This window comes from Diabrotica virgifera, chromosome 3 (genome assembly GCF_917563875.1).
Source record: "Diabrotica virgifera virgifera chromosome 3, PGI_DIABVI_V3a".
Lineage (NCBI taxonomy): Eukaryota > Metazoa > Arthropoda > Insecta > Coleoptera > Chrysomelidae > Diabrotica > Diabrotica virgifera.
In genome coordinates, this window is record NC_065445.1 from 122,618,097 (window position 1) to 122,644,951 (window position 26,855).

General features: G+C 32.9%; 2 protein-coding genes across 5 annotated transcripts in view; one reads left to right on the forward strand and one right to left on the reverse strand.

The window, feature by feature from the left end:
- Positions 1-26,855, forward strand: part of LOC126882069 (uncharacterized) — a 550,590-nt gene that overhangs the window by 322,499 nt on the left and 201,236 nt on the right. The gene's annotated exons all lie outside the window — the stretch shown is intronic.
- LOC126882071 (putative protein FAM10A4) overlaps positions 1-26,855 on the reverse strand; it is a 38,347-nt gene that overhangs the window by 3,820 nt on the left and 7,672 nt on the right. The window lies entirely within an intron of this gene.

Sequence of the window (26,855 nt, forward strand, 5' to 3'; positions counted from 1 at the left end):
AATGTCAATATTCCCAATCTATGATTATTTCTACAAATAAGTGAAAATAAAAGTTTCATAAATGCTTGACAGACGCCGTCGATCAAATCTCTCCACAGCTGGTGACGGCTCGGCATGCCAGGAGTGTGTTCCGAATTTCTAACGTCGGCTGACTGCGTTCCAATTTGAAATTCCAATTTGAGATGACGCCTTGGAGCACAGCAATATTAAAATGATGAAAGTATATGTAGTTTCATTACATCACCCTTCCCAAAGGAGAAAATATTCAAATATTTTCGTTACCATCTTCATCTTGACCTTCTTCCTGTATAGGGAATGGAACCAGCTTCGAGATATGGAATAGATTAGAGTCTGACTTCTTCCGACTCATATTTACTCTATAAATGGAATTTGATAGTTTTTCTGTTATTTCGTATGGTCCAATTTTTAATTCGTCCAATTTTTTTCGGTTTAACCTGTTTCCATTTTCGACAAACACCAAATCACCTATGTTGAAGTCCACATGTTTACGGTTCTTGTCATAAATTTGTTTATTATATTTGTGAGATCTTTTCGTTCTTTCCAAAGCAAGATTTTTGTTTCTTATCCAATCTTTTTCTGAATCTACTTCTTTCAGTTCAGATGGCAGTGTTGTTACTTTTTTGCCATACATTAAATATGATGGTGAGAAACCAGTTACAGTATGTTCGGTATCATTGTATTTGCCCACACATTCTTGTGCTATTGTTGTCCATGCTTTTTTTTCTTTTGTCTCGTTAATTCTACACCTAATTTTATTAACCAGGGTTTGATTTAGTCTCTCATTGAGACCATTAGAAAAAGGAGATTTAGCAGCAGTGAGTATTAGTTTCGTAAACTTTTTCTCTAAAAACTTTTTAAATTCATTTGAATTTATTCCTGGATATTGGTCTGATAGAATCATTTCGATTTGATCATTTTCTGGAATACTATTTACAAGTTTAATGAAATCATTTGCAGTTTGTGTTTTCGATGTCAATATATATGCATATCGTGTGAAGTGGTCTACTAGAATATGTAAATATTTTTTTGTAGAACGGGAACCTCCGAAACCTCCTACTGTGTCTATACTGACAATGCTGAAAGGCTTTGTGGCTGGTCCCAAATGTGACATTAATCCGAATTTTTCTAATCCCCTTGATTTATTTCTAATGCATACTGAGCATTTTTGGCAGGTTTCTCTAATGTTTTTTGTTAAGTTTTTTGCTGTATAATATGTTCCAATCATAATATGCATTTGTTTCACTCCTATGTGACACAAGTTTCTATGAACATTTTTTAAAAATTCTCTACTAAAGTCTTCAGTCAAAAGAATTTTTTCTCTTCCTTTTATATTTTTGTAATAAACGTTATGTTTATTTATTAATTTATACTTATTTTCCTGTATGTCTCTATTTTTTTCTTGATCTTCCAGTATATCTTGGATAGTTATTGAATTCACAATTTTTAACTGTTCCTCAGTATTTTCATCTGGGCCTAGGACAGGATTTCTGCTAAGGCAGTCAGCTTCTAAGTTATGTTTCCCAGGACAATATTTAACATCAAAATCATATTGTGATAAATAATATGTTAGATCTCCTAGTTCCTCATCAGTCCTAGATTTTATATTCATATTTTCTAATGGTTTATGATCAGAAAAAACAGTAAATTTCTTACCAATTAAGTAATGTTGCCAATACCTAACACATTCTTTAATGGCCAAACACTCCAAGTATATGGCCTTTTTTCTTTTTTGAACTTCATTTAATTTTTTTGAAAAATAAGCCACTGGTTTTTCTTCTTTGTTTTCCTGTGGTTGTTTTAATACCCCTGCTACTCCCAAAAACTGGCATCAGTATAAATATGTATTGGTAGATTTGGATCAAATATAGTTAATACAGGTTGAGTTAACAATATGTTTTTTAATTTGTCAAACGAATTTTGGCATTCTGTAGTCCAAATAAATTGTTGTCCTTTTCTCAACAGGTTGTGTAATGGGTCAATGTTATTGCGATGTTTGGCACATATTTGTGGTAAAAATTTATCTTTCCTAGAAATTGTCTTACATGTTTTTGTGTTCTAGGTATTGGAAATTCCTTTATTGAAATTAAGTTGTCCTTCAGTGGTCGTACACTATTATTTTGTATTATATGACCCAAGTATTTTACAGATTCCGCAGTAAATGTGCATTTTGTAAGCTTTAATCTGAATCCTTCACTTTTGATAGCTGTAAATAGTTGTGTTAGATATAACTTAAAAGATTCAGTGTATACATAACTTGAAAGATTCAGCAACTAAACGCCATACTGTCTGTGTGCACATGCGTGCAGTATTATGAAATTTTACTCTCAATCGCGCCTAAAAAAGTACAACTTCAAAAATTATTCAAATCGGACTTTATCTTCCGATCCCGCAACGGGCCTAAAGATTATGAACAAATGAAATTTTACCTTTTTTCGGAAATTTTTATTTATTCTCCATGTACATTTTATTTATCGCTATAGTAAAATTTATTTACAGTTTGCATGGTTGAGTAATAAAAACAACAGTTTTACGCATCTAACGAATTTCTTCCGATCCCGCAAGGTCAATCAAAATCTATAAAAATTTGAAATTGTTGATGATTTTGATAAATTAAAAAACATTTAGTTATCTCATTTTTCTGTTACATTGTAAAGCTCTTCGCTTGTTTAGATATTGTATAATAATATTTAAACGACCCAGAACTCACAACAAGAAGGTGGTTGCACTTTTTACTCCACCCACACCCTTCTCTCCATACAACCAATGAGTGTGTGTTTTTACATTATTTACATAGTACATTTCTTTTTCTTTTGTTTGTGTCCAGCTTTTAAACGTCAACTTTGAATTTTGATTTGGTGGTAAAATCTGGCAGCATGGACCTTGATTTAAGTGTTGCCTTGACGAATCCATCTCTTGATTGGGTCCCACATACATTAGACGATACTTCCGTAACCAACTCTACGTACCGCTAGACAGCTTGCGTATGGCAGGGATGGTTTTGTACATTCCAGTCTGGCGTGTTGCCTGATATAATGTAGGAACTTATATCTTCATTTGAAACGCTTTGAAGAACTGGTGGAGAAGATAGTTTTGCAACATTCCAATCTAATATTTCAGTGTAGTCCTGTGCTTTAAAATTTAAAGTAGGAGGGATGAAATTTCTAATAAGTTTGCCCTTGGCTTTAGTCTATCCGGCTTTTAACACTCTCCTTAGCTCTCTAATGTGTTTCCTTTCTCCCTACTACTTGAAATTTTGAAGCACGGGACTAAACTGAAATTATACACTGGAATATAATGTTGCAAAATTATTGCAGACTGTTGCAAAACTATCTTCTCCACCACTTCTTCGAAGTGTCAAATGCAGTATAAGTTCTTGCATTACATCGGGCGACATACCAGACTGGAATGTACAAAACTATCCCTGACATACGCAAGCTGATGAGAGGTGCCTAACGTTGGTCACGGAAGCATTGTCTAATGCAGGGGAGGCCAACCCATCGATCGCGACCCCTAGGTCAGTCGATCGATGGCAAGAAAAAATTATCTACCTACCTACCTATTCCTGTCCTAAATATTACGAAAATTCCTAGTCGGTAGATCGCAGAGAATTAGAAAGGCAGACAGTAGACCTCGAGTCTGATTAAGTTGGTCATCCCTGGTCTAATGTATGTGGGCCCCAATCAAGAGATAGATTCATAAGGACAACACTTAAACCAATAAGGTCCATGCTGCCAGATTCTACCACCAAATCAAAATACAAAGTTGACGTTTAAAAGCTGGATACAAGCATGAAAAAGAAATTGACTATGTAAATAATGTAAAAATCCCACTCATTGGTTGGTTGGAGAGAAGGGTGTGTGTGGAGCTAGAAGTGCAACCACCTCCGCGTTGTGAGTTCTGGGTTGTTTAAGTATTGTCATACAATATATAAACAAGCGAAAAACTTCACAATGTAGGAGAAAAATGAGATAACTAAATGTTTTTTAATACATCAAAATCATCGAAAATTTCAAATTTTTATAGATTTTGATTGACCTTGCGGTATCGGAAGATATTCGTTAGATGCGCAAAACTGTTGTTTTTATTACTCAACCATGCAAACTGTAAATAAATTTTACTATAGCGATAAATAAAACGTACATGGAGGATAAATAAAAATTTCCGAAAAAAAGGTAAAATTTTATTTTTTTCATAATCTTTACGCCCGTTGCGGGATCGGAAGATAAAGTCCGATTTTAATAGTTTTTGTTTTGTTTTTCTTGTAGTTACCAATCGCAACTTTTCCGCACTATAGCGATACGGGATTATCAACTTGACTTTTTTCGCACCACCCTAGTATTCAATTCTCTATTCAGTAATATAAACGTTAACATAATTATTTATACAGGGTGTCCAACAAAAAAGATTTTAAATTAATTGTCACAAAAAGAAGAATGTATGTAATTAACACATTTTACTGCTGTCAGAAAACAGAAAAAAAATTTATTTAAAAAATAAACATCAATTTTCGCTTTAAGGAGGGGGTATGGTTTGAAATCAACATATCAAACACATTTTTGTGAATTTTTTTCGAAACTATGGTAAAATTATTTTATTTTTAAATTAAATAAACACATTAAGTACAATTCAAAGAATATTTAAGAAAAAATTCAATCCAAAATATTGAAAAATAAGCCATTGGCGACAAATTTTGGCAGGCAGCTCAAAAAAATGGATTTTGCGGTGGACATCAGAACTCATCACTGGATTATACGAAACAAAAAATTCAAAAAGATTTTATTAGCTTATGAGTTTCACGAGGTAACAACGTCGAGTTTTTTTATTTTTAATGATTTTTGAATTTTTGGTATCACTCAAAATTCAAAAATACGAAATTTTTGATAAAAATTTTGTGAAAACCAACAGATTTAATATTGTTGAACAAAAAATAAGCACAAAACGAAAAATATCTCGACGTTGTTACCTCACGAAATGTCTAAAGAAAATCTGTGCAAAATATCAGGTAGATCGGCCGAGTAGTTTTTTAGTTACAATGTCCACCGCATTTGAAAAAGCAGTTTTGAGAAAAATGCGTTTAAAGTTTTGATAACTGCATCTTCATCTTCTTATTTGTCTGCCAAATCGTAAAGTGATGAACATTGGAATATGTTTTTTAAATTGGGGAGTAATCTACAAAAGAGAAGGCGAACAGTTGTTTAACGTTTCTCACTACGCTTAGGCGTGCTGGCGCGAAGCCGCGGCAAAGCGAGTCGAAGGTAGGGATATTCAACACCCTGTACCTCTGGTAATTTTACTCCGATTATTTTGAAATTTTCAGAGAGTATTCTTGAAAGTATGCACTTTTATTTGAAATAATAAAAAAAATTTAAATATTTCAAACCATACCCCCTCCTTAATGAAATGTTCAAACTGCAAAGAGGCAGGTGGGTGGCAGCTTTAACATTGAATTTTAGCGAAAAACCATATTTATTTGTCAAATAAATATTTTTTTCTGTTTTCTGACAACGGTAAAACTTATTTTGAATTAAATAAATTCCATACACCCTGTATAAATAATTATGTTAATGTTTATATTACTGAATAGAGAATTGAATACTCTTTCAAATGAGCTATCACACGACCCCTATTTCTATTTTAAAAAATCATCGATTAAGTCATCACGCCCAGATGGATGACGTCACTAGTACTAGTAGTTTAAAAATAAAAATCGACCTCTCTCGGGAATTTCTAATAATGTTGTTTATTTAGCTAATAATGAATTTATGCGTTACTTTATGGACGCACTGTATAATAATAAAGAAATAAAGTGAAAATCTATTTTGTATTACTAGTAGTCAAGGCACTGTACATCTACGAGAATACAAGGCTCCCTTATCACAGAGCTACGGAAGGGTTAAAAAAAATCAAGGTAATAACAACTTCTGGAATTACCAGAAGTGATAATGAAAGGGTAATATTTTAAACATGTTGAGCACCTATTCGCTCCGTTAAACATATTATGATACACATATGACATTTTTATTTTTGATAAAATTTACAATAAGTTCGAGTGTCAAATAAACGTCAAATTAAAAAACGGATATTTAAAAGTTTTCTGAAGAAAATATCAATTTTAAAAGTTTTTCTTCACTTTTTCGTTATAGTTTAGTTATCGGTGTTAACATTAATTAAGTGTACATCGAAAGCAATTAGGCAGTGTGAATTATTATTACCAGATTTTAACATTAGCTGGGTCTATTGAACTATTATTATAGATAACGATAGGAATATACCACCAGATCGGAGAAGGAAAGAAAGTCAGTATGAAAATATAAAAATAAATAATAAAAATCAAAACGGTAATAATAAGGTAAGCGAAATATGTATTGAAAAAAAAAATATCATGCAATCATTATTCGCCAAAGTGGCCATATTTCGCCGCTACGGGCTCTGGCATAGTTTCGTGTATCCCCACCGAAAGTTCAAATTTTCAGATTTCAAATTTAATTACTTTGCGGCCATCCATTAATCACGTGGTGTTTTTTTCTTGCATTTTTAACCCCCTCCCCTTTGGTGACACTAGGTGAGGTTTAAGACTACCCCCCCCTCCAGCCTCCCCCTCCATAAATATTATGAACGAAATGCGAACAACTTTTTTGTATTAATACATGAACATTATTTAATGTACAGGATTCTTAGACTCTTGGACCACGGATTAGCAAGACTTTATTCAACATCAATAACTGGATAAGCATCTTGCAAGTCAGTTGTTGGCACAGTACTTTGTTGTAGGTCAATATCGGTTTCATAAAGCCACTCGGCGTCATCATTTTATTATTAAATCATACTCTGAACAAACCAGATGATGTTTCTCTTCTACACAATATCCCCCAAAGAGACTTTCTGAAGTTGGACTTGTACGAGGACCTGGAAATAGTCAGAGAAAAACAAAAAAGCCCAAATTGTGTCAACCGCCATGTTTCGTTTAACCGGGACTTCCATCCACTGCATCGACAACTTTTTTCTTAACTTCTTTTTAATCACAATAGTACTTTTCACCTGTTTATTACTCTATCGCTTTCACATAGCCACATTTACAGTTGATTTGACACAATTCATAATGATTTTCTTTCCTTATTCACCTCTATCCATAAACCACTATCACTATCCAATTATATACACACAAACCAATAGCTGCTATCATCACCCACATACATACCTTTTCATCACTAAATTTTCATCAATAATTTAATTATATCCACCCCATATAATCATATTGCAATTAAATTTAATAGTCTCACTACTCTTTCTGGGTCCCGTTCATGTTACATTTTAATTATATTCTCATAAATTTATAACACCACTCCTCTCCCCTATGTTAGCTATCTCATATATTGGTCTGTTTTGTCGAACCCTTAGAGTTCCAGGCGATATGCAGGGATCTTGAGAAATGGTGGCATGTATCTTAGCTTGTATTATATATCCCTCCCAGATCAGAAAACAGTTCTACACCTTTGTCACCCACACAGTGATTTTTATGGTACTTCCACATACTATAACAACTTCCAATTATTCTAATATAATTGATAACTTTTAAATAAACACACAACTGCTTTTCTAAGCCCTAGATATCACATATAAAGGGTTTGATAACGTTTATTAAGTTGTCTGTATTATGTGTAATGTGGTTTGCCTACTTCCTCCATTACAATATTTTAACATTTACATCAAGTCTATTTCCATTTTTACAGACTATCTACCACAGTGGGAACGACTGTTTTTATTGTTATTAATTTAACAAATTTTACAATAAATACCACAAAACAACAGGGAAATTATAACTTCCTGTGGAACTGTCATTCTTGTCATGTCACCATTCAGAATTTCCGTTATCAAAATCACTTGCTTCCATACAGTCATGATGTGAACTTGTCAGATAGAGCTCATTGGTACCTCGGGCGAAAAACATTGGATATCTTAATCATCCATGTTATAATTCACATCTTAGTCATATGTTCCGATGACGGATCAATTGTAAAGGGTTTTTACCCTGTTATTTTTACTTTGGTGGCTTGCATGTAGATTCTAAGTGAGTATAACCTATAAAATTTTTTTTAACCTTAGTCAACATTTCAAATACTTTGCATCATTTTATCTGGTTGTACACATTTTAGGATTGCACTGATGATGATCGGTCAACCGATTGAAAACTAGTTCTGTCTTTGATGTAGCCCTGTATAGGGATTTTAACAAATATACCTTTTATAAAGGATTTTATGTTTTTGTAATGGTATACAGCCAACTACAGGAAATTTTTCCTCGTGGATTTTATTATTATTATACAATAAATTTGAGCAGAGATCTACATTTGCCCATTAGAGTACAATGTAATATTTAGTATGCATGAAATGTTCAATTAAATGGTTACATTAAAATAGATACATATTAAGCAAATTATCTAACTAAATAAATATACAAAACCTAGGTATGGTTATATAAAATATATATAGATATAAAATCTTGGCTGGTGAGTGGCCATCAGATTTTGGGGTATTACGCCATTCAAGTAAACCAGAACAGAATTTATGTTCGTCAAGGTTGCCATTTACCATGCATTTTAGTATCAAATGGTTCATAGCTTTTACTCCAGCTTCTGCATGACCATTACTCTGAGGATAGTGTGGACTAGACATGCAATGTAGAATATTCCATTTCTTAAGAAAAGAATTCAATTCGAAAGAATTGTGGCCCATTGTCCGAGCGTAAACGTAGGGGTATACCGGTATCTGCAAAGATTTTCCTTAAGTCTTTAATTATTCCGGCACTGGTTGGATCTCGGTTTCCATAATGGCTAAACTATTGGCCACCCAGATAATCTATCTACGTATACTAAATATTTTTTTCCAGAACAAGAAAAAAGATCTGATGAGACATCTTGAAATGGCAGTGATTAGCGAAGGCCTAATAATCTGACATGCTTCACACATCTCTATGGTATTTTTATGCCATTATTCATATTCGGCCAGTTAACTGTTTGTCGGGCTCGTCGTTTTGTACGTTCTATCCCTTGATGAGAGTCATGTAGCCTGTCTAGGATAATTTTTCTAGCAGATAGGGGAATGACAATTTGGCAGCCTTTTAAAACTAGTCCATCATCACAACTAAGCTCGTTTCTAATGTTCCAGTAAGGTGTCAGTGAAGGATGAACTTCTTTTTTTACCTCTGGAAACCCATTTTTGATTGCATCTTTTAGCATTTGGTATACTTCATCATTTTCTGATACCTTAATTAAGTCAGTTAATAACGAATCTTGCAGATGTGAGTTTTGTATTAGTTCTTCAGTACCATCAGCTAGAGCAATTTGTTGAATAATGAAGGATTTCAGCTGTGTAGCTGGTTTTTCTCCCTCTAACTCGTTTTCACATGGAAGATCTATTGGTGTTCTTGAGAGTGCGTCTGGGATTCAATGGTCTTTGCCTTTCGTCCACTCAGCTACAAAATTATACCCTGCTAATTTTTCTTTTAGACGTTGTAGCCTTGGATTTTCAATAATATCCAGGGTGTAACTATTTAATATCGGTAAGAGCGGTTTGTGATCTGTTACAATCTTAAATTCACTCAAACCTAGCAAATATAGCCTACACTTCTTGACTGCCCATACTATAGAAATAAGTTCTATCTCGATCATAGCATATCTGGTTTCTGTATCTGACAGAAATCTTGACCCACACTGTATAAGCTTCCAGTTTTCGTCGTGTTTTTGCAGAAGCACATAACCAAGGTAATTTGATCGAGAAACATCTGTATGAAGCGCGGTTGGTAATAATGGATTGAAGTGGGCTAAGATTGGAGGTTTAGTCAATGCCTCACGAATTTTATCAAAAGCTTCATCATGTAATGAACACCAAACAAAATGGTTTTTTGTTTTTAACAAGTCTCGTAATGGTGATGCCAGCTTAGATATTTCGCTAGAAAAATTTCCCAGCTGATTTGCCATTCCCATGAATGAGCGTAATTCAGTTAAACATGTTGGTGTTGGAAAATTTTGGATGGCACATACTTTTTTGTGATCTGCTTCTATTCCATTTATTCCTACGATGTATCCGACATATTCAACTTCTTTCTGGGCAAAATCAAACTTATCAGGGGAGTTATCTTTTTTCTCTACATGTATCAAGAAATTTTATAATTACATGTGTTCACGAACTGTTTCATCGTATATTAGAATGTCATCTACGACCTTCTCCAAATTCTTAAAGCCTGCTAAGGCCCCATCACCTCTACGACAGAATTCATCTCCAGAACTTACAAGACCCATTTTGGAGCTCTTAAAAACATCGTCTCCAAGGAGTAACACTTGCCAATAACCACTAGTAGTACTTAGCGTACTGAAGTACTGTGGATTGCCGGATATGTTCGAAACTGCTTCCCAGGTGTACTTAAAAGGATGGACTGGTCGTTTTATGAATGAATTGAGCTTAGTAAAGTCTACACAGACTCTTACCATTTTTCTTCTGTACAATTACCAAGGGACTAACGAAATCTGAAGGTACCTCATCAGCTGATTGAATGATGTTTTTCTTAACTTCTTCTTCTTCACGTGCCATATCAGAATTATCCGACGTTGGCGATCACCATTGCGAAGGCTTCTCGATCTTCTGCAATATGGAATATTTGTCCTGCATTTAATATCTGAGTCCATTCACGAATATTTTTTAACCAAGAAACTTGTTTTCTTCCTACACCTCTACGGCCCTCTATTTTGCCTTTAAGGATTAGTTGTAATATTTTATATCGACTTCCCCTCACTATATGTCCCAGATAAGACATTTTTCGATGTTTAACAGTCTTTAGCAGTTCTCTATCTTTGTTGGCCTTCCTTAGTACTTCTTCATTAGTTTTTCTTGCTGTCCAGGGTATCTTCAGCATCCGTCTATGAATCCACATTTCCAATGCTTCAATTCTGTTCATAATCGATACTTTTAGCGTCCACACTTCTGCACTATACAAAAGTACGGACCAAACATAGCACTTGACCATTCTTTGTCTTAGTTCTAAACTGAGATGATTATTGCAAAGAAATGACTTCATTTTCGTAAAAGTAGTTTTAGTCATTGCTATTCTACGTTTTATTTCTATGTCTGGATCTAGTTGGTCTGTTATCACAGTTCCCAGATATGTCATTTTGTGAACTTTCTCAACTTGGACTCCGTTTAATTGAAGCTTTGCATCGGGATGTGGGTCACGACTAAACACTAAAAATTTGGTTTTGTTTGAGTTTATTTTAATGCCCATTTCCTCTCCTACCTCGGGAATACGATCAAGCAGAATTTGGAGACCTTCAATATTATCTGACAGAATTACTGTATCGTCTGCATATCTTATCACATTAAGTAGTTCTCCGTTGATTTTTATTCCATATGGCTGTCTCTCAAGTGCCTTTTTAAATAACTGGTCCAAGTAAACATTAAACAATGTTGGTGACAAAATGCAACCTTGTCTGACGCCTCGTTGTATGGAGATTTCATCGGTGTAGTTATCTCCATACGAGTTCATCGATGTACTTATTTTCTTAACTAGGCTATCTAATTCAGCTTTTACATAATCCCTCCAAGCGAATGGAATCCTTCTAGGATAGGTTACAGTATACGGGACACTATTTTCTTTCAAATAGATATGCATTGGCGTACTATTCATAGGTTGCAAGATGTCGTTTGAATTAAATATATCTTTGTACATGCCTAAAATCTTATTTTTTGTCTTCGCAAATTGCTAATGAAGGATTTTCAGGAATTTCATTAACATTGAAAGAAGTAACACTGAAGATTGGCTTTGGGAACTCTGAATGGATTATACCCAAATGGATCATGGACATTCTGTCGATTAACAGCTCTTTAACTCCACTACAAATGTATACTGTGTATACGTTAAATTTCGATTTGTCTGCGGATTCCAGGACCAAAGTAGAGCGTTGTAAATCAAATCTGGTATATTTAAGCAAACGCATAAGCTCTTCACCTGCCACACAGACTTCTGCGCCTGCATCAGGGGTGGCTTTATAAGAAAACGTTATGTTTTTGTTTGAAATTGAATTTATTTTTACTTCCATTTGTCGGTTTCTACTTTTATTAGCAGCATAATCGATAGAAGTAATTTTTAAACACCCTATATTGACAGGTTCTTCTATGGGTTCAGTTGGAATATCTACAGAACGAATCTCTTTTGATAAACAGCATTTGGTATAATGCCCCTTTCGGTTACATTTTTCACAAGTTGCATTGCTAGCCGGCACTTGTAATTATTGTGCCTTGAAAAACCGCACTTTAAGCATTTATTTTTATTTAAATTGCTACTAGGTTGATTAACTTTGATTTTTGCAGTGCTTTGGTTGCATATATTTTCTTCAGTTAAGTCTGCTTCCTCAGCTTCGGATAATTTGATAATGTCTTCAATCTTTGCTGAATCTGGGAGAGTTCTGCATTTTTTTCTTATGTTAGCATCAAAAAGTGACTATGACATGATCGGCTAGAAATTGATCGTAAAAACTTGAGCATGGATCTGTAAGTTATAACAATTTGACTTTTTCTCTATAAAAAGAGGAAAAAGATTCTCCTTGCTCTTGCTTTCTGTTCATGAAGTGACTTCGTCTCAAGCGACTATTCTCCTTCTTTTTAAAATATTCTTCCAATTTATTTAGTAGATTTATGTAATTTGAGCCACTTTCTTCATCAAATTTTATTACTAACCAGACCATATCTGATATATCTTGATTAAAATATGATTCGAGAAGAGCTAATAATTTTTTATTGGGAGCGTCTTTCACGTTTTGAAAGGATATATAGTTCTCAAATTTTCGTCTCCAGTACTGCAGTACTTGAACTGTAAGTAAGTCAAGCTTTCTACCAATTTTTCAGGACCAGCCACGGCATTTGATAAATAATGTAAGTTGTAGTTTATACTGTTAGTCAACGTTTTTGAACTCTCAGCCTCTTCTGCTATTGAAGATGTTGCTGCGGGGTTATCAGTCGAGACAACAGTAGTTTTTGACAGCAGTACTTGCATCATATCTTGCAAATATTTGATGCTATGTTGTGTGGAACTTACAAAATATTCGAGATTTGTAATCCGATCATCGGAACTCTTTTCTTCATTAAAAGAAATACTGGTTTTGGTCTTTCTTTTTGGCATCTTCTATTTTGTAGGTTTTAGAACTGCGCCATGATATGTTCGTTAAATATAATTTTTAATGACACTGACAATCAACAAACCAAACTAACCTAAGTACATAGTATAAATTTAAATATATATTAACTATAACTATAATATTACTACAGAAGACAATTGTCATTGTCTAGTATAAACATACCTCTCATATTTCCGAAGTTGTATTTTATTATTCGAAACGTAATAATTAAATTCCCGCGAAGTCGACGTTGTTCAAATGTAGTGAGATTAGCCATATTCAGTCTTTCGGTATACGTAGGTCTTGAGCGACCAAAAGACATCCTAGTGCACTGCCGTTGTACGTTTTCAAGAATATTACGATCGCGCACTAATACCGGACACCAAACAGTTCCGCAATATTCCAGAAGTGGACGAATGTACAGTTTATATAGATGAACTGAGCTCATAAGTGACACTTTTGCGAACATTTTATTTAGTAGATATAATTTACTGTTATAGACCTGGATCCCGCGTAAGAAAAAAAAAGTTGATTAATAGCAAGCTGAAAATTTGTTAATAGCTTAACGGTGTCTAGTCGGACAAACATTGATGCACGGTAACACTGGAACAGGGGAAGTTTTAACGGTGGAACATGATAAACGTGTCGTCCTGACAAGTTTATGATGGTGAAAAATAGCAAGTTGTTTTTAAGTTTATTGAATAGCCAACGTTATATAATATATGAAAAAATGTTTGTCCGACAAAAAGGTTGGGCATTTTAACGAGTCCGACACGTAGAACATGTCACATCACAGGAACTATGTTGGTGATGAATAGCAGTCTGATTTTTGCATGAGACTTTAATGAAAGGTTAAAAAAGCAATTGGAAGTTCTATCGGACAAAATTAATGGGAAATTTTCCTAGTCGGACATTCTAAACATGTAAGATATAGACAAAAATGTTGGTGATAAATAGCAAGCTAATTTTGATTTGTTTATATACAAATTATATTTTGTAACGCAAAAAGTTATATGTCGGACAAAAAGTTTGGGCAAATCGAAGGAAATAAATAAAAAACATTTTTTCAGAATGACTTAGTCACATATTGATAAAGCTATTTTAGTTGTATATTATTATTTATATTCACATATTTGCATGTGCATATATATACATGCACACTCCAAAAACAGTGAGGTAAGTATTAATGCATGTATATATTGCAAAACAATTATTTTTTGGGTGGAGTTTGTTCTAGACATTCTCAAAATGACAATAAAAAACGTCAAAGAACATGTGAAAGCAATCTCTTAGGATTTTCTTTTCTAATTAGGCGCATCAGAAAGTACGGAAAATTTCCTACAAAAAACGTTGTATACATTTTTTTCCATACTCAAATCTTAACCCTGTAAACGACATTGAAAAATGTGAAGAGTCTAAAACTTTGGTGCTTATAAGAATAGACGTAAATATGACACATTATGCTTAGAAGTATGTATTAGAAGGCTGCATTTGTCAGTGTGACACTTTGTGCTATACAAAGTAGTATTTGAAAGTACATGCTCTCTGAGTTTCTGTTTGCCACGTGTGTTGGAAATTAAATTTTATATTAACTATGGAGTGTTTTTGTTTGTGTCTATTTTTGAGTGTCAACAGTTTAAATTTTAAGTCGCCAAATCAAAAGTTAAACCATTCAACGGAACATTTTTGAGTAATTTTCGAACATTTTACAAAGTTAGTAAAATACTTGGTCATCAATTCAATGATATTCAATTGCCAGATAATTGTGAAAATTCTATTGAATATCATTCTTCGTGCTATAATTCTTTGCTTGATTGAAAAAGGGTACCTAAATAAATTATTACTAAAATTGTATAATGTAATTTTTCTCAACTTTCTACAAATGAAATAATAATGTAATTAATATGTCACATGGCTAGAAATAATTTGCTGCCAAAATAAATCGATTAGTTTAAATTTGAAGTTGCGATTGCAATTTATTATGAATTATTGTCAAAAGTGACAGTTTTTCTTAAATGGAAATGTATTCATAGACATAAGGGTAGACAGGGAATACAGTGCAAAAAGTCGATAGGTGGTCTATCTATCTCTTTTAACCAAGCGATCCCGCGCATGTGGCAGACAAACATAGCTAGACCACTCAATCCATCATACAATTTGCCTGATCTACTATAAATGTATTACAGTGAGGTATCTAAATGATGTTGAGATAAATCGAAAGAAATCGATTGTAATTGATTGCAGGTACTTTTGACATAGAATAATCACCCCTTATTGAAATTTCAAAAATTATTTTTTTAAATTGTCCGACTACAAAATCTACCCCTTATTTTTTTCCGACAACAGTCATCCTTGGTAAGGAATAATTTACTTAATTAAATTTCGTCTTTGTCGGAAAGCTATTTATCACCAGCATTTTTGTCTATATCTTACCTGTTTAGAATGTCCGACTACGAAAACTTCTCATTAATTTTGTCGGACAGAACTTCCAATTGCTTTTTTAACCTTTCATTAAACTCTCATGCAAAAATCAGACTGCTATTCATCACCAACATAATTCCTGTGATGTGACATGTTCTACGTGTCGGACTCGTTAAAATGCCCAACATTTTTGTCGGACAAACATTTTCTCATATATTACATAACGTTAGCTATCGAATAAACTTAAAAACAACTTGCTATTTTTCACAATCATAAACTTGTCAGGATGACACGTTTATCATGCTCCACAGTTAAAACTTCCCCTGTTCCAGTGTTCCCGTGCATCAAAGTTTGTCCGACTAGACACCGTTAAGCTATTAACAAATTTTCAGCTTGCTATTAATCAACTTTTCTTTCTTACGCGGGATCCAGCTCTATTAGCTTTTTTAGAAACATGCAAAATATGTTCCGACCAACTAGATTGTTATTAATTATAACACCTAGATCATTATGTGATTTCACTGTTTACGCGCCCATTATTAGTGTAAGGAAGACACATATTATTTTTACCCATGTGAAGAACTACACATTTCTCCACATTAAGAGGCAGCATCCAAGTAGAGCACCATTCCGATATGCAGAGCTGGGGAATACCCGGGTAACAAGTACCCGAATTTTGTATTCTGAGTACATTTTGGGTACTCAGTACCCGGTACCCGAGTACATTTTCAATAAAGTACTCGATACTCGTACCCGTAGCATATGGGTAAAATACCCGGTACCCGCGTTTATTATACGAGTACATTTTCCGAGTACTTTTTGCAAGTCTAAACTTGTCGCTGCATGTGGGAGAGCAAATTAACAGCAACACGCAAAAACGCGTATTCAAATTTGATTTAATAGTATTCTAACACTATGGTAATTAAAATTTATATTGAGATATTTTTTAATTTAGTTTTTTATTATGTTTCGAATGATGCATAGTGAGCCAAATTTTGATAATAATTTAAAGAAAAAATGTGGGTTAGGCCACTGCTGCTTTATTTAAAATTGTTGGATAGACCAAGTTTTTTACCAATAAATACTGAATTCTTAATTTTTTTAGTTACTTAAAATGTATGTTATGGGATAATTAAACCTACCTTCATTAAAAGAAAATTCGTAATCCATTTTGCATTAAGGTTAGAGCACTTTTATTAAATATTTATATTAATAAACACAAAAAGGTGCTACGTGCTACTATAGTATTTGCACAAAATAATGAAATACAATAAATCGATCTCGTTCCAGATACTTTGTTGTTGATAATCAAGACTTAACTAATTAGGTCAATCTACCTTTTCATTTTATTTATTGAAAATATTGTTTGATATTTGCATATAAGTACCCTGGGAAAAGTTTAAGGTGTTATTCGCATAATCAAAGAAACTAAATAATTTAAGTTTATTGAGTATTTCTCAAAATACTATTAGGTAATAAAAATTTTTATTATTACTTAGCAATATACCTACATTTTTGGTATCTTTGGGTCGCCACGTACAAGTAGTATCGTCTTTCATCATTGTGTACAAAGCCTTCCGAGAAAATATTATGGTAATTTACCTGTACACTGTAGGCTACCGACAGAAACCACCTTTACAAATTGAATAAGACGCAGAAGAATTATTTATTTTAATTATAATAATAATAATATCGTATGGCATTTTTGCCGGGGAGATCCTTTCGGACAGTTCCGGCGCCATTTACATCTTTAACCCTGTTCAAGTAATTAGTACCGATGTACACTAGCTCAGGGGGACCGACGGCTTTACGTGCTCTCCGAGGCACGGTGAGACGGCTCGTGTCATTATTGGAAATGAAAATGGTTTATCTTTGGCAGGGCTCGAACCCACGTGCACTGGCGTATGAGGCCAGCGAATATGCCGTTACTCCACGGCCGCTCATTTTTATCATTTATTTTAATTAATACATTAATACAAATTAATACTTTGTATTACTATCTAATTTACTATTTTAGCTCGTAATAAGCCACAAAATTGGCTACTAAATAGGAAATTGATATGACAAATTAAATTATTATTATTAAATATTACTTTATAAAATTAAAAATTAAAAATAGTTATTCTTATGAATTATGCGTATTATTCTGATACGATAAACACTTGTTGATAGATGTTTACTAACTGTAAAATCAACATTGGCCTGAGCCACACAATTGAGGGTTAGGCCACTGTTGCATTCGTATTTCCAGTATATTTATCAAGGCAACAATAAATTATATAGTGCCATCTAGCCAAATATGAAGCTAGGTTGTGTAGACCACTGTTGATCAATAGATCCAATGTTTCTGGATTTATTGATGTATTAATCTAAAAATGCTCAATTTGTGGGTTAGGCCACTGTTGCTCTGAGCGCCTCAAATATTTTTAGAGATGCACAGATAATTACAGTAGACTCCCTCTATAACGAGAACTGAAATGGAACTAATTACCTCGTTATAAGCGGATCTCGTTATATCAGACAACAATAATATTACATATGAATAAATATAGTTTTCTAAGACATTAACTTCCTATAGTTAAGCCATTCGGAGCAATATAAAATGCTAAATATTGTTTCCTCAACAATAAGGCTTGAGCCATCATAAATTGTAAATTTCCTACAATATTCAATATCTGTCGAAAAATAAACAAATAAGGAAGTTTTTTATAGGCGGTGAATTTTATTACAGCACTGGCCTCGATAACCACACAGATGTTGGGGATATCTGTATACAGGCAGTTTATTTATAGCCATTACTGCGCTAAAAATAGGTAAAGAAACATATTCTTCGATTTCATTTTTCCTCGTTATAACCAAATATGCCTCGTTATAGAGGTGTTACAGTTCAATAGGAATTTCATGGGACATCTAGCGTACCTCGTTATAAATGAAACCTCGTAATCACCGTGTTCGTTATAGAGAGCGTACTGTATTACCTTCTTACCTTTTTTCGGGTTTTACATTCGAATGTACTCGAAATAAGTACCCGAGAAATTCGGGTAATTGTACTTTGAGTATTGTACTCTGAGTACTTTTCTGGGCAATGTATTCGGTACTCTGTACTCGTTCCTTTAATATGAAAAGTACCCGGTACTCTGTACCCGAGCACAATTTATCAATACCCGGCCCAACTCTGCCGATATGCAATCAAGGTCATCTTGTAGTAACTGGAAATTTACGGAGGGACCGGAAAATAGCTTCGTGTGATCTGCATAGAAAGCTTTGTTGCATTTAATGTGAAATTGTAGATCACTGGAGTATGCTATGAATAAAAGTGGGCCCAAAACTGATCCTTGCGGTACCCCACTCAAAACCGTTCTCTCGACTGAGAAAGAGTCCCCAACTCTAACACGAAACTTTCTATCTGCTAAATACGCGTCGATCCATTTCAGTAATTGACCATGACGCACTACACCGAGAATCTCTGGGATGCAGAAACACGACGAACATTGTGCACCTATAGATTATATTATTGCTCAGATACAGTTGCTTGTGACAAGAATTCAAATGTGCTTTAGCTTTTTTCTTTGTACATAAGTGCAATGCACACCGCTGGCATGTCGGTTCCAAAAGTATCTGACGATCCTTCTGCAGGCTAGGGCAATACACAACATAAATCAATTTACCGAAGCCTTCATAGGTTGAGTAATTTCAAGAGACCCACGGAAAGAAATGGAGCAAACGTCTTGCCATCATCCGTTTGAGGCTTTGGATCATATTATAGGCCACTGGGCGACTGCAAAATCGCGCGATTATCACATTTCACCACCTGGTGATTTCGCGTTCAATTCAACTTTGTACGAGCTTGATGAAAAAATAAATACATGTAACGCCCCTTTTCGATTAAGTATCGAGCGTTTGCCGAAAAATGTGATTACATGTGGTATATTACTACACCCCTTCCTCCCTTTCCAGCATCACGTGATTAATAGACAGCCCCTTTTAAAGATATCTGTGTATATCAGTATATCTTCACTGCAGGAATTGCCTTAATAAAGTCGATTCGATTTTCTGAAACACAACTGTCTAGTGACGTTAGTAATTTATTTTTTGGGAAGTTCAGTTGTTAGCCGTGACTGTAAATTACTACACAACAAAACATACCTGCTCTTAGCCAATATTATTAACAGTAAACATACATAAATAACATAAACCTTACGAGAATCAATAATTATTTATTTACACCATTATAATGTATTGATAACAAATGCGAAAATTATTTATTGTACAACATAAAAATATTTTTTAGAAATAAACTCCACAAAATTTTATGAGATTAGTATACACTCCCACTATTTCTAATAATTATTCTTTTTTTTAATGAACGATTAAGTTGATTTGAGCAGGTACCTAATAATGTGAGGTAGGAATTTTTGTGTTAAATGTTTCAAATTCCGAATGTGTCAAAGTGAATCTTGGCAGAGTGAATTCAGTATACTTCTAATTTCTAGCATATGTTCAAACAAGTGCCCAAGGGACATAGGGTATATCAATGGGGTTTCAGGGGTTCCTCTGAAATCAATGTTATATAATACACAAATTGACGTCTCATATCATCCTTTTGTATATATAAACAGCATAATTTTATTGAGACCTAGCCCATAAGCCATTGGGAAATTAGGTTTATTATCTCTAATTATAAGATAAAGTCATAAATAAAAAACAAATAAATATTTTTGTGGAATAATATTTTTATCACGTTTTAATTTTTGAATTTTTATCAAAACTTGAGTTCATTCATTTCAGATATTTTAAAAGCATATACACGGTGAGTCACCACTAACGCGACGGAAGATTACAGCGAAATGGTAAAAGATTTGAAAAAAATTTTAATTAGTGGTTTGTAAGTTGATAAAATCTACATTTTAAAATTATTTTGAAATATACAGGCTCCCAATAAATGGCGGCGTATCAAAGTTATATTTTTTTTATGGAACACCCTATATTTTATTGCATTTTTTAATTGTCCGCAAAAAATAAGGTATAGTTTCATAAGGCTTTCCATATACCTATGTACAGAATGTTCTGAGTTATGGTGACTTTTCTTAAAATGTAAAGTTTTAAAAGAAGGCTTATTCTCAAGTTATTTAAGAAATTCTAAAAAAATACTTTTACATCTAAATATTTGGATATTGGTTGAATGTATTTCATGATTAATTGTTACACATTTATTTACAGGGTGTTCAAAATTTACAGTTTTATTATTGGATTATTCAATGTACCATATGATTCTTATTTTAAATGGAACACCATGTATATTAATAAATAATTACACTGAACAAATCTACCTCTTTCGAATGGTATATGGATGTCCTATACCTAGGTGTCATAGTTTTTGCGTAATTTACAATTATTAAAATTCTTAATCTGCAGCGGGATTACGAACACTCGATGCGAGATCGCAAAACGAACCGTAGGCAAACTCGATGCGAATACGCATCGAAGCCAAAAAGTGATTACGAACTGGGTTCGAGTAGACTGTCAGAAAATCATCGGCAATTTTCGTATTTTTGAACCTACGGGATAATATTTCGAACAAATGGAATGATGTACACGTTATATGTCAAGGAATTTCTCTCATTATAACCTTAATCATTATTACAATAGAATATAAAATAAAGTTTTTATTACATATTTAATTGTTATAAACGTTTATTTTATATTCTAAGGATGATACAGTGAACGTGTACCTAGATATATAAATATATGATTTTCGAACTTGAGTAGAATTTGAGATTAATTATGATTTTTTACCGTTAAAGATTAAATGGCCAGGGAAAGATGGGAGACATTATATAAAAATATTACTAAAGGTCGTAATGGTCACTGCTAACTACCTATTCACTTCATCGAATTCTGTCTCAGAGCTTTCCTGCACATATTTTTAAAATAGGAAAGTATGTATTAGAGAACTTCTGTCCGTGTAATGAGTGTAATAACACCTCACTGGGAGATTTAAACAATATATTTTTTTAATGTTCAAAACATGAGAATTATTATCAAAACCGTGTATAATCTAAATATCGTTTGGTTAACGATTTACATTATTTTTAAATTGAAAAAATCAAAGTATGAAGTAAGTAGGTTATGTCATTATGTATTCACTTTTCTTAATTTTTATACTTGGACCGGCAAGAGAGAAAGCGTTATAGGAGATCAGCGATCTATCAGAGAGAGATAGATAGTTCGAGTTGGCAACTCGATAGGGTCGTAGGTATCGAGCAGTGCCTTCGAGTTGACTCGCATCGACAACGTAGGGAAAGAGGTTTTGTAATCACTCCCTACGGTAAACATGGCGGATACGATGCGTATCGAGTGTACGTAATCCGGGCCCTGTAAATCGATTTTAAAACAAAAGATGTAGTTAATTAATGGCATTGTATGACATTGTCATTTTATCACAGTACGGTCTGGTAATTATTTTATAATTAATATATTCCATGATTGATTATTACACATTTATTTACAGGGTGCTCAAAATTTACAGTTTCATTATTGGATTATTTAATGTGTCATATTATGCTTATTCTAAAAAAAACACTATGTATGTTAATAAATTATTATACTAAACACAGGTTCCTCTTTCGAATGGTTTAGGGATGTTCCATAACTAGGAGTCATAGTTTTTGCGTAATTTACAATTTTCTTAAACGGTAAATTGATTTTAAAAATAATATTTATGCACTCTCGATTTTTAAACTGTACGAAATAAATGTTTGTTTACTGTATCATAATGAAATGAAAATTATGTCTATTTTCTAGACAATTATTATGAAAAGTAGGTAGATTGGTCTGTATACAATACATTTAAAAAAAATCAGGATCTGCTCCAAAGTCTAAAGTCAATAAACGATAAGTTATAGTTATTTTCCTAACTGGTGCGGAAAGTGATACTTTTCGCATGAGGGGAAGACACTTTCCGCATGAGTTAGGAACAATATTTTTTCTAGTGACGTACGTTTTAAAAAAAGCCACAAATTAATTCTTTGACAAGGTTGTCAAAACCAAACTTTCAATATAATGGGTTACCACGACGACGATATTGGTTTCCATGTCGACGATTCAAAACCATTGTAATTGTCTACTGATCTGACTTTTAAATATCATGTCAAATAATTTTATTTCATCGAATTATCGCGCTAATTTCATTAAAACATGAACACAATAAGATAAATTTGAAATAAATTAGTAAATAATATCTAAATATTAGTTTATTGTATGTATTATAATATATTATAATGCCATATTACAAGGTATTTTACTTTCACGCACGCCGTGCGGGAAACTGCAACTTTCGGAAACGAAATGCGTGCGTGAAAGTGGCTCTTTTAGCACGGCCGTAGAAAAAATATTTATCATAATCCTGTTCGATCTAATATTGGTGTAGTTGAGTTTTATACGGATAATAGTGGTTTCTCTTAAGTATTCTCTAACAGTCGTTTGACTGATTTACCCGAAATTTTTTCTTTACTAGTATTTGGGTTTTCCGTAACAGAAAGGAGGACATCAAGTTCCTTGACGTGATCACAAATAACTGGTTTATTTTTATTTAACTTTCCGAAATTTCTCAAAAACGTCCTTTTTGGGTGTTTTCTATCAGGATACCTACTTTTGAGCGTAAACTTTAGAAAGTAAGATACAATTTTGCAAACACTCTTCAATGCAAAGTACCATGTCTACTCTTTCGTAGATAACGTAGTTATTCATTTTTAGGAACAATTAAATTTGAAAATCATTCATGGGTGTTTATATTTTTGATAATTACCAGACCGTACTGTCATAAAATGACGATGTCATACAATGAGATACATCTTTTGTTTTAAAATCGATTTACAGATTACGAATTTAAATAATTGTAAATTACGCAAAAACTATTAGACCTAGAACTAGGTATAGGACATCCATATACCATTTGAAAGAGGTGACTTCGTTTAATATAATTATTAGTTAATATACATGGTGTTCCATTTAAAATAAGCATCATATGACACATTGAATAATCCAATAATGAAACTGTAAATGTTGAACACCCTGTAAATAAATGTGTAATAATCAATCATGGAATACATTCAACCAATATCCAACTATAGATGTAAAAGTATTTTTTTATAATTTCTTAAATAACTTGAGAAAAGCCTTCTTTTAAAACTTTACATTTTAAGAAAAGTCAACATAACTCAGAACACTCTGTACATAGGTATAGGGAAGCTATACCTTATTTTTTTGCGGACAATTAAAAATGCAATAAAATAAAGGGTGTTCCATAAGAAAAAATATAACTTTGATACGCCGCCATTTATTGGGACACCCTGTATATTTCAAAATAATTTTAAAATGTAGATTTTATCAACTTACAAACCACTAATTAAAATTTTTTTTCAAATCTTTTACCATTTCGTTGTAATCTTCCGTCGCGTTAGTGGTGACTCACCCTGTATATGTTAATTCATATGTTGTTAAAACAAGAGGGATGGCACAATTTAGCATACCTTATGTACCTTGAAATATTTAAATGAGAAGTGATCAAGTAATTTAATTATCAATTACTGAAATCGTGTGGAGTAGTGGAGTCAATATAGTTTTTACTTATGGAAAAAATCTAACAAGATAGAACTTTTTATAATTTCGTTAAGAATTGTATAATAAACAACATATCAAAAAGGTCTACCCCAAAAGTGAGTGCTGAAGTTTTTATTAAACAAATTAACTGAAAAATTACTGGTTTTTTTGAAATACAGTAGAACCCCGATTATCCGTGTGCTGATTATCCGGGCTGCGGATTATCCGCGCTATGATTTTCTATTACTTAAATTGCATTTTTGAGGTTTTATCAAAATAGCGTCACTGTAAATCACTTGAAGGAAACTCTATACGCGGAGAGGGAGACTCATAATGAAATATTTATTTTTTCTGTTGTCTTTTTATGGTAGGGCTATACAGATAAATTCATCTTTAAAGGGAACATACAATTTACATGTAATTCCGCTCCACGCAGTTGGACAACAAAAAGTTTTTAAAGAATTATATCATAAAAATCAAATACTCAAGCGGGCTACTGGATTCTGAACTATTTCACCAGAATAGTCACTGAAAGTCGAATAATGTCGAATGGTACAATGTTGCCAAAATTATCGTTTTTTGTTGAAAATGATTTCTTCAACTAAAAATGCCAATCTATTTTGTATTATAGTAACAGAGATAATAGTGATCTATTATAAATAGTAATATTATCAGTAGTAACTGCACAAGAGCTCTAAAATTATTGAATTTTTCCCGAGTGTCACTTTGACAGTTTTAATTTCACGAGCCGAAGGCGAGTGAAATTATTTCAAAGTGTCACGAGGGCAAAAATTCTATATTAATTTTAGAGATCGAGTGCAATTTGTTGCGATTATTTCATGAATAAAACTGTTCAAAACCAAAATTTTATTGTAATTTATTTATGTAAGTACAAATTAGTACAATTAAACACACAGTTGTTATAAATATTTCACGGTTGAAAGTCATCACTTTTATAATTTTTAAAACATTAATTGTCATTAATGTCACTGAATGTATTTTTTCATAGCAACGAAGGGCATCTGACGTAATATACTTGACGACGGGAAATTATCAAAAATTATCGATTTAATTTAGATTTCTGTAGCTTTCTATTGGTCAGAATCTCCTATGAATGAAATAATCGTAATAATTAATTAGTCCATGGGGTGAGACCGCTCCCGCTCGAAAAAATTTTTGATTCGGTTTCTTTGTGGATTCCTATTAAAAAATGTCCCCTTTAAACAAATCTGAAGGGTACCGGGCGGAAGTTCTAAAAGATACAGCCTAATTATTATGAAAGAAAAAATTAATGGTTTTTATTCAAGAGAGAAAAGTGATCCTTGCATATAAGTACAGAAATAAGTTTATTGTATATTCCTGATTATTTCATTCATAGGAGATTCTGACCAATAGAAAGCTACAGAAATAAAAATTAAAGTGATAATTTTTGATAATATCCCGTCGTCAAGTATATTACGTCAGATGCCCTTCGTTGCTACGAAAAAATATATTCAGTGACATTAATGACAATTAATGTTTTAAAATTTATAAAAATGATGACTTTCAACCGTCAAATATTTATTTATAACAAGTGTTTGGTTAATTGTATTAATTTGTACTTGCATAAATAAATTACAATAAAATTTTGGTTTGAACAGTTTTATTCATGAAATAATCGCAGCAAATTGCACTCGATCTCTAAAATTATTATCGAATTTTTGCCCTTGTGACACTTTGACATAATTTCACTCCCCTTCGGATCTTGAAATTAAAACTGTCAAAGTGTCACTCGGGAAAAATTCGATAATTTTAGAGCTCTTGTGCAATTACTACTTAAAAGATTTATTAGGTACTACGCAGCAATAAACATTTTGCCTACAAACGGTTTATTGCGTGCAAACTTTTCTGAGAAAATATTAAGGGGTTTTTTAACCGACCAGACTATAACTTAATGGCGACGGTAGACTGCATAGTATAGCGGCACCACCAAATGAATAATGATAAAAGACAAATATGGAACAGGGCACACTTTTATTTATTTTAAAAATGAATGGTTTTGGTTTACAATAGTCCTTTTCAAATCCTGAAAAAACTAATATATATTTTTGAAAAATTTAAACGCAGAATGAAAGATTACATTATTACCGACGGCCCAAAGTTCCTTAGAATAAACAAAAAGTCTCTTTTCTCTTTTTTTCTTCATTCCTGTAAATTATTAAAATAAAGATTATAGAAGTTTTCAGGGACTTTTTGCCCTCGGTAATAATGTAATCTTTTATTCTGCGTTAAAATGAAAGCTGAAGGCTTTGAAGACTGATGAAATGAAAGCTGAAGGCTTTTTCTACGACTTTAAATCAGCAAATTTTCAAGGTATTTCTGATTACTTAGACACAATATACTGGGATGAAATTTTCAGAGACAAAAGTTTAGATGATATGGTCAATATACTTTATGATGTCTTATATGGCGCTATCGATGTTTATGTACCAATGAAAAAGTTTTATACCGGCAATTTTCCTAAATGGTATACCCGAGAGTTAAGAAACTGCATCATTGCTAAAAAGAAAGCTCATAAGAAATTTAAAGTGACCAGGTTACCTCAAGACTATAATGAATTTTCTAGATTGAGGTCGATATGCAAGTCCTTATCAGGTCAAGCATACAATCA